Raw genomic sequence first — 8909 nt, 5'->3', positions numbered from 1 at the left:
GAAGAACCATCGCGGAGCTGTCCCTGCCACTGTGCCCACCTGCTATCGCAAGCCTCGTCATCGCGGATGGGGGTGCGCTGCCAAGCTCCTGCGCCGAAGACCCCTGCTGCCGTCGTCGATGACCATTTGTTGGCAAGGGTTTTGAGTTAGTTTTCCTTTCCGTTGAGTTTCCAGGAACTTCATTGTCACTGCATGTTGTTCAAGTCGCCGCTGCTGCTTGAGGGGGCTGCCGGGGTTGCCACTGAACCGGTTCAGAGACCGCTGCTGCTTCATTATGCCATTATAGTGAGTATTTACGTTTCAAAAACCTCCGTGTTAGTGTCCTGTTGCGTGTATTAAAGTCTTTGCGATATTAACATGTCAGAAATTAGTAACTGAGTTTACATGTAGTGATTGAGGCTGCTTCTGCTTTTGAGAAAGCAAGCGGAGCTGAGGCTTTGGTTGCAGTCGATTCGGGTCGAAACGAAGGGAGTTTTGTGAGGCGTTTGGGCTATAGTTTTGACTTATCGAGGTAGGGGCGTTTTCTTAAATTCATTTTACTTTTGAGAATTGTTATAAGTCGATAATAGTATAAAAAAATATATTTTTATAATTAGATGAGTTTTATGAATTGAATTGAACTGTTTGGATGGTTGTGATTATTTATTTGATTGGTTTATTAAATTATTGAGGAAGCTAGTTATTTTGATTTGCTATTTTGGTTTGTTAAGTTGGTCGTTATTGAATTGATTTTCCTTGAATTACTAAAAGATGTTTAATGTAGGAATTTGGTTTGATTTTGAAAAGGATTTGATATTTGAAACTAGTTGAGAATGGGTTCGAAAATGTGGTTTTGATGGGACCCGCAAGGGTGGCATAGTCTGAATTTTAGAGGAGATGCTACCTAAATTTTTATAAAAATTGGAGACTTTATCTAAAAATGGTAATTTAGAAAGATTTAGATTTTCAAGGATTTTATAATTTGATTTTTGGAAATTATGAAGGAAAAGTTTACATTTGGTGCTTGATTTATTTAAAAAAGAATGAATTATATTTTGAATCTGAATTATTAAAGAAAGTAATAAGTGGTATGATGAGAATGAGTATGAGAGTGAAGATTGATTTTTGAGTATGATTTTTGAATAATTGAATGACAATGAGAATGAATGTGAAAATGAGATTTGTATTTGATTGAGATACCTGGGTAATAGTAAGAATGGTGGTTCGTCCCGCTTGTTCCAGGTCAATACTTGAGAATTGATAATAATGATTGTTTTAGACTGAATGAATGTATGTTTGAGATAATTGGATAGTAGCAAAGATGGTGGTTCGTCCCGCTTGCTCCAAGTCAGTGATTGTGACGCCTGGGTAGTAGCAGCAGTAGTGGATTATTCAGCTTGCTCCAGGTTGAGCTTTTAAACACCTGCCTGGGTAGTAGTCGCAGTAGTGGTTATTCTACTGGCTCTAGGTTAAGCGGGTAATAGTAAGGGGTTGTAGCTCAAATCCACTTGCTCCGCAAGGGTGTTTCAGTCCATGGTTAGCTACCAGGACATTTTGGGTTGGCTATATAACTGACAGATAATATCATCAGCCATAGAATAGGTATTCATCATATGCACTTGTATGCTTTGCTTGAGTTTGAGTTTGTTTGGGTCTGTCTAATTGCTTAACTGTTATTAACTGCTATCTGAGTCATTTGCTGTAACTACAATCTATACCTGTGTTTTTCTTGTATGTTTTGCCTGTGTTTGTTTCTGTTGTGGTTCCTTTGAGTTTGGATATTGATGATGAGATGATGATTTGGTTGTGGAATTGTTTGAGTCGCTGAGTTGAAGGCTATGATTGGTTTCTGATTGAAGTATTAGTAAAGTATGAAAAATCAAACTGGTTCAGCATAGACTTAATGAACTTGTGTTTGGAATAGATTGGTCATTCATAGTGTTAGGAAACTTCTAATTTTCTTTTATAGGAAAAACTGAGTTTGGGATTTTTGGATACTTAATCACTGAGTTTGAAAACAGTTTACCTACTAAATATCTTCTTATAACAAATTCTGAAAATCTGTGGTGAGACCATGTGGTTAGGTTCTCACCCTGCTACAAACTTCTCTTTTCAGGAAACAGACGAAGAAGCTTATGAAGAGTAGTTGAGTTTAGCTTATCCGATAGAAGATATTTTAGTTTAGTTATAGTATTGTAAATTATATTGAAAAATATGGATGTATGTTTTGAAAATTCGGTTTAAGATTTAAACAGGCTCATATTTTAGTATTATATTTTAAGAATCGTAATACCCGAGCTATCAGAGTGGTGCAGTCGGAAGTGTGACATTTTGATAGTTAGGGTGTTACATACAACGTTAATTTTTTTAGTTTATGGGTACTTTTGTCAATGTTCGTAAACTTCATGGGTACTTTTGGTAGTTTTCCTTTTAAAAATTAAAAATTTTATTAATATTGGTTTAAAGTATAACGAAAGTAATTTACTGGTGGATTCTGGAAGAACACAAATAACACTAGATTTATTAGCATATTTAGCAGCAGATAAAATCAGACGGTATAAATTTTGTCAGTAACTTTTTACCAATGAATTTTTTTTCAAACTTTAATTGGCGAAATTTTGGAGTTTATTGCCATCGAATTTATTTCCTGGTAAATTCGACCGTAATATATTATTTATTAATAATTAAATTAATAACTACAGAAGATTTAATCGATGGAAAATCTGACAATAAACTTAAATTTTAATTTTTTCTATATATTTAAAAAAATCAATATATAACTTTAAATATTTAAATTCAATAATTTTAAAATTAACAAAATTCAAAGTTTTACAATTTTTTATAACAATTTATCTATAATTTTTTGTTAAAAGTTCACAAATAAGTTCAAACATAAAAGTTTAGACTAAAAAGAAAATTAATAATCATTTGTGTAAGGAACAAAGTAGAAAAATTTAACAATTAACAATGCTTGTATTGTACTGATATATGAGATTAGAGTTTCACATATAACCAATTTAGATACTTCTGAAGTAAGGAGATAATTTCATCTTAGCAAACATTTTCTAGAGCAATTAAAGTTGTTAATCCTTATATAAACATGCTCATGCTTTGTAGAAATTTACCAAAAGTAACAGGACAAATAAACACTTAGTCATATTAAATTCATATCATAAATCAAAACATATTATTTATTACATAAGTGATAGATACTCAATTAAAATTTTTTCTTAAAAATTTTATTGGTAGATCCAACTATTCAGGCTCTGAATTCTGTAGATGATTTTTTGTCAGAGCCATAAAAAAGCCCACAAAAGTAACAAGCCCTAAAATTTAAAGCGCGAACTCTCTCCCGCTTCATTTCGAAATCTTCTCTTTCTCTCTCTAACCTCTCTTCTCTCGCTCTTTCTCTAAACTTCTCGTCTCCCCATCGCTTCGTCCATCCCGCCACCGCCACCGCCTTCTCTCCTTACACAATCCCTTCTTTGCAATGACAAATTTTCTCAAGCCACGCCTTTGCTCTGTGAAGAATCTACACCGCTTTTGCTCTGTGACGAGGAATCTGCACTGCCGCCGGCCACCTCCTCCATTGCAAGTAAGTTGGTCATTTCTACTATTAGATTTTTTTGAAATTAATGTTTGGATTTTGCTGTTAAATTGTTTTTAATGTATGCTTTAATTTTAAATTGATGAAATTTTTGTGACATTTAGAGTTTAAATTATGTTACTGTGAATTTGAGTTTAGGGTTTGGAATTGATTACTGTGAAATTGGGTTTAGGGTTTAGATTTTGCTGTGAAATTATTTTTAATATATGTTTTAATTTAAAATTGATAAAATTTTTGTGAAATTAGGATTTAGAGTTTAAATTATATTAATGTAAAATTACGTTTAGGGTTTGGAATTGATTCTTGAGAAATTGAGTTTTGGGTTTGGATTTTGTTACTTTAGGATTTTGTTACTTTATTAGCTTTCTTGTGCCTAGCTTTCATTCATCGTGTTGATGATTGAAATGATTTTTGTATAATTAGTACTTACTTTGTTTGTATTACTGCTGATAACATTATTTTTACAATCTAGTAAAAATTTAGCACTAATTTCATATAAGTTTGGTTATCATATGCTAGTTTAAGATTTAGGATTAATTTAATTTATGATTAAGTTAATATATTCTGCATGAAGTGTTATGAATTTAATTGAGTTTTCACTCATGCTGTAGATTGAGGTTGGTGGGATTTGTGAAAATCGTAAAGATGCATATATGTCCAATTTTAGGGGAGATTATGTCAAATTTTTTTTTGAAATAATATAAATGTTGAAGGATTTGTGGTGTATATATACTGATTAATATTAATAATATTTCTCTTTGTGGACATCATGACAAGTTAGAGGTAAAACGAATGGGTTTGGTGGTCATGGTAGAGGGAGGGTTTCCGCTAGATCTCTAGAGACTGTGCAGTCATCGCCCTCTATCCCAACTACTCCATCGACCCCTGTGACGTCACAGGAAGATCCAGCGGACCAGCAGTTCATCATGGTCTCGAATTCGAACTACGTGCCACCTTCTGTTATGCCTCTCTCCCCCCTCACCCCCACCCCTACATCTCCAATGACAAAGTCCATGGTGGGCAATTCCTCTAATGCGTCCTAGCCAAATGCCCTCCACCATCGTCTGACGAACAGAGCTAATAGGGTTTCGTTGAGGTCGACAACTTTTATGAAGACAAAGAGCAGGCTGGTATGTAATTTATTTCCTAATCTTTGTTAATTATTACTTGAATTAATTGTTACTTGATTTATTTTATTATTTGGTTTCAATATATGTAGTCTAAGTAGTTGGATTGTGAGGCGACATTGGTGAAGACATTCAAGTATACCCCATACCTTGAAGGCTAACAACGAGAGATTTGCTAATGAGAGATATGCGGCTCATGTGAGAGTTTCAATTAATTCTAACTTTGAATTTATTAGGTTTAAAGTCAATTAACTGTCATCCTAATCATAGTGTGTGTTATATAGGAGGACTACATGCAGAGGTTGGAGGTCGCGATCCAGCAATCTCAGCCCCCTAGTGGGATGACCCCGCCAACTCTGATGCCTCGATGGTAGACCCTGATAGGGTTTGGCGCGAGACCGCCTCTGAGCCCTACAACAATCGTGTCTTCGAGTTAGGGTCGTTCTTTGCTAGTGGCCTCTGCATCTCTGCATTGGCATCTTCATCTGCCTCTGTCTCTCCCACCAACCCTACCGATGTTGAGGAAGTTATCGACTTGAGGAAGGAGGTGCAGAAGCTCACACAAGAGCTTCACCAACAAGCTCAGTATAGTGAGCATAGGTACAACGAGCTTCTTGCACACGTGGAAGGAGTCGTTTCCATCAGCTCAGACCTGACGGAGAAGCTAGAGCAGCTAGAGCTTTTGCGAGAGCGCATCAAGATGTACAACAAGTAGATGTCCGCTGGAGGTAGCAGCGCTGCTGGTATCAGTAGCAACACTCCTGGTGGGGCACCGATATCAGCAACAACTCTGCTGCCTCAATAGGGTGAAGACAACGAAAATGACAATTACTAGGAACCGTAAGGTTTAGAGATTTAATTTATTTCATGTCTATTTCATGGTATTCTACTTCTTTAATTTTTTATTATATTCATACCATTGATATTTAATAAAATTATTAGTGATTTATGGTAATGTTGAATTCTTTCCTAATGTTGTAAAAAATTTTTTAATTTGACTACTATTAATTGGGCACCACAAAATATAATATATTGCCAAAGTTACCGTCGTATTAATCCAACAGTAATCATCGACTTAGTTTCATCATGTTAATTAAAAAAAATTGACGCAAAATCCATTGGTAATTAGCGTCGGATGAAATAATCCGCCCGTAAAAATTTTTCGTCACCGTTTATATCGTCAAATTCAATCCGATAGTAAATTAATTACCAGCGGAGTTATTTGATGAATCCGTCGGTAATTCTGTCGATACTCAACGCATTTCTTGTAGTGAACGCTAATAAAATTAATTTTCGCGCCTCTATTTACTGTCAAATTTAGTTGCGAAATTTTAAATCTGATAGTAACTAATTCCATGGACAAATTTTCACTTGTAACCATCAAAATGTTCACTCTAAATCCGTCAGTAATGTCCGTACTAAATTAGATAATAAATCTAATAATATTAAGCACATTTTTTGTAGTGCAATATGAGCAAATATTGTATTGGTTAGCGACCAATTAATCTAAATATGTTAAAAATTAGTTTTGTTAAGAAATGTTTTTGCTCCCCTTGTTATTATGCATTCTAACTGAGTGAACTTGAACACGAGAAAAACATGTGAATGGTTAGGTGTTAAAACTTAACACTATAAAATTTTATGGACAAGCTCTATGTTTTAAATTGTGGGGTTAGACATAAATAGTTTCTTTAACTGGTTAATCCTATTATTACTTAAGTCTTTTGTTTGTTGTTCATCTGTGTGAAAGGTAATTGGATGAAAGCCAATTCTTGTCAAGCTATTAATTAATTTTCTTTCCCTCGAATTTTTTTCATTCAGTTCATAATAGCATTGCCTTTTATATATCACATAGGGCTCAAATGCGTCCATTTTTGTGCAATGATCATATTTTCTTTGATTTTAATGCTTGGATTTTTCATAAGTTACATGGGAATGAAAATATTTTTGTAAATTTCTGTGTTTAATTTATTTATCTTTGTTAAGTTAAGATTAATTTTAGGATTTATAAATACGATGATAAAAATTTATTGAATTAAAAACCTAAAATTGATTTAATACATGTTAGTAATACAAATGTCAAGTTGTTTCAGCAACATCAAATGTCATAACTTTAAGGCTTTAGCCCGCTAAATTTAATAAGCAATAATAAAAATTTTGAAGCAAAAAAAAAAGGTTCCAAAAATTCATAAAAAAAGAAAGTAAAATATGTAACAATATTATAGGACAATTGGAAAATAAAAACAGCAACATTATTCAAAGGACATCAGTAAAGCAATATTCAAAAAGTGGGAGAGTAAAACACAACATGCAAGAGAGCAGAAGTGGTGGAGCAGCTCCTCGGACAGCAGAAGTAGTAGAGCAAAGTGAAAAAGTATTGCATACCAAAGAAGACAGTTGCAACGAAAAGAATGCACCAGAAATTGAAAGAGGCAATAAAAAAATTTGAAGAGCAAGCTACATCCTATAAAGATGGGCTTACAACATCATTTGAAGGCAAAGAAAAGAAGGTGGCATTTGAGCATCATTTCTCACACTTAAGCAGAAATCATTTTTCTTCAACCTTGAGCTTCATTCAAAATTTTAATGTTATGGCTATCTAATGTTATCTTTCTGTAGTTGAGAAAAAGGCTTGTTATTATGACTAGAAAAACATGAAAAAGCCATGAGAGAAGAGACAAGAGAGATGCATGAAAAAATCAATACAGTTCATGTGTTATTTGATTTTGTGGAACTAAGGTTTAGTTCTCCTTACCAAGTTGGGATAACACTTGGTGGCTAATTAAACTTGTGGGTTTCCCTTTGCCAGGTTGGGATAACACTTGGTAGTATCTAGGCTTGGGTATAAACTTAAAATTTGATACTATATGAATTAGAATTATAATTCACTGGTATTGGTGTGTGTAATTTGGTTGATTATAGTAAAAATTTCACCATGATTGTGGTGGAGGTTAGATGTAGATTTCATGGCACTAGAAAACTAAATCAAGATACATGCTAGCCTCGTTCTCTTATTCTTTTCTCTATTTATTTATAGTTTTAGAGACAAAAAGAAAAAAAATCTCCTACATAATCAGCTTCCGCAAAAAACAGAGCAAAAGAAGTTCACCTCTGAATTCAACTTGATTCAACCCCCCTTCTCAAGTTCTAATAGTTTTATCAATTGGTATCAAGAGCAAGGTCTCAAGGATTAAGCTTCACAGCTTGAAGCCAAGATCCATGGCCAACAATATGGGTTCTAACATTATGGCGCACACACTCACCGAAGGATAGTCTAACAGACCTCCTTACTTCAACAATAGCAACTACTCATATTGAAAAGAGAGAATGAAAATATTCGTATAGTCAATCAGCTAAAACATCTAGAAGATTATTGTCAATGGACCGGAAATTCCAACAAAGTAAAATGATGATGGAGATGTGGCGCCAAAGAAAGACAATGAGTGGACAGGAGAAGAAAAGAAGTAGATTGAACTCAATGCCAACGCAATCAACCTAATGCATTGTGCTATCAGTTTTGAAGAATACAAAAAAGTTTCAAAGTGCACGACTGCCAGAGAAATCTGAGACAAGCTCAAACTCACCCATAAAGGAACCCAACAAGTGAGAGAGACAAGAATAGATATGCTGATGAAGGAATACGAGATGTTCATCATGAAGGTGGATGAAAGCATTGATCAGATATTCGAAAGATTCTCAATAATCATCAACAACCTGGTTGCCATGGGAAAGAGCTATTATGAAGAAAAACATTAGTAAAGAAGATCTTGAGGAATCTTACTAAGAAGTGAAAAGTAAAAAAGTACCGCTGATGAGCGGATAATTTATACGCTTTTTGGCATTGTTTTTAGTATGTTTTTAGTATGATATAGTTAGTTTTTAGTATATTTTTATTAGTTTTTAGTTAAAATTCACTTTTCTGGACTTTACTATGAGTTTGTGTGTTTTTCTGTGATTTTAGGTATTTTCTGACTGAAATTGAGGGTCCTGAGCAAAAATCTGATTCAGAGACTGAAAAGGACTGCAGATGCTGTTGGATTCTGACCTCTCTGCACTCGAAGTGGATTTTCTAGAGCTACAGAAGCCCAATTGGCGCGCTCTCAACGGCATTGGAAAGTAGACATCCTGGGCTTTTCAGCAATGTATAATAGTCCATCCTTTTCCCGAGATTTGATGGCCCAAACCGGCGTGGCAAA

Source organism: Arachis duranensis, chromosome 4 (assembly GCF_000817695.3).
Source record: "Arachis duranensis cultivar V14167 chromosome 4, aradu.V14167.gnm2.J7QH, whole genome shotgun sequence".
Classification (NCBI taxonomy): Eukaryota; Viridiplantae; Streptophyta; class Magnoliopsida; order Fabales; family Fabaceae; genus Arachis; species Arachis duranensis.
This window is presented reverse-complemented; position numbering follows the sequence as displayed.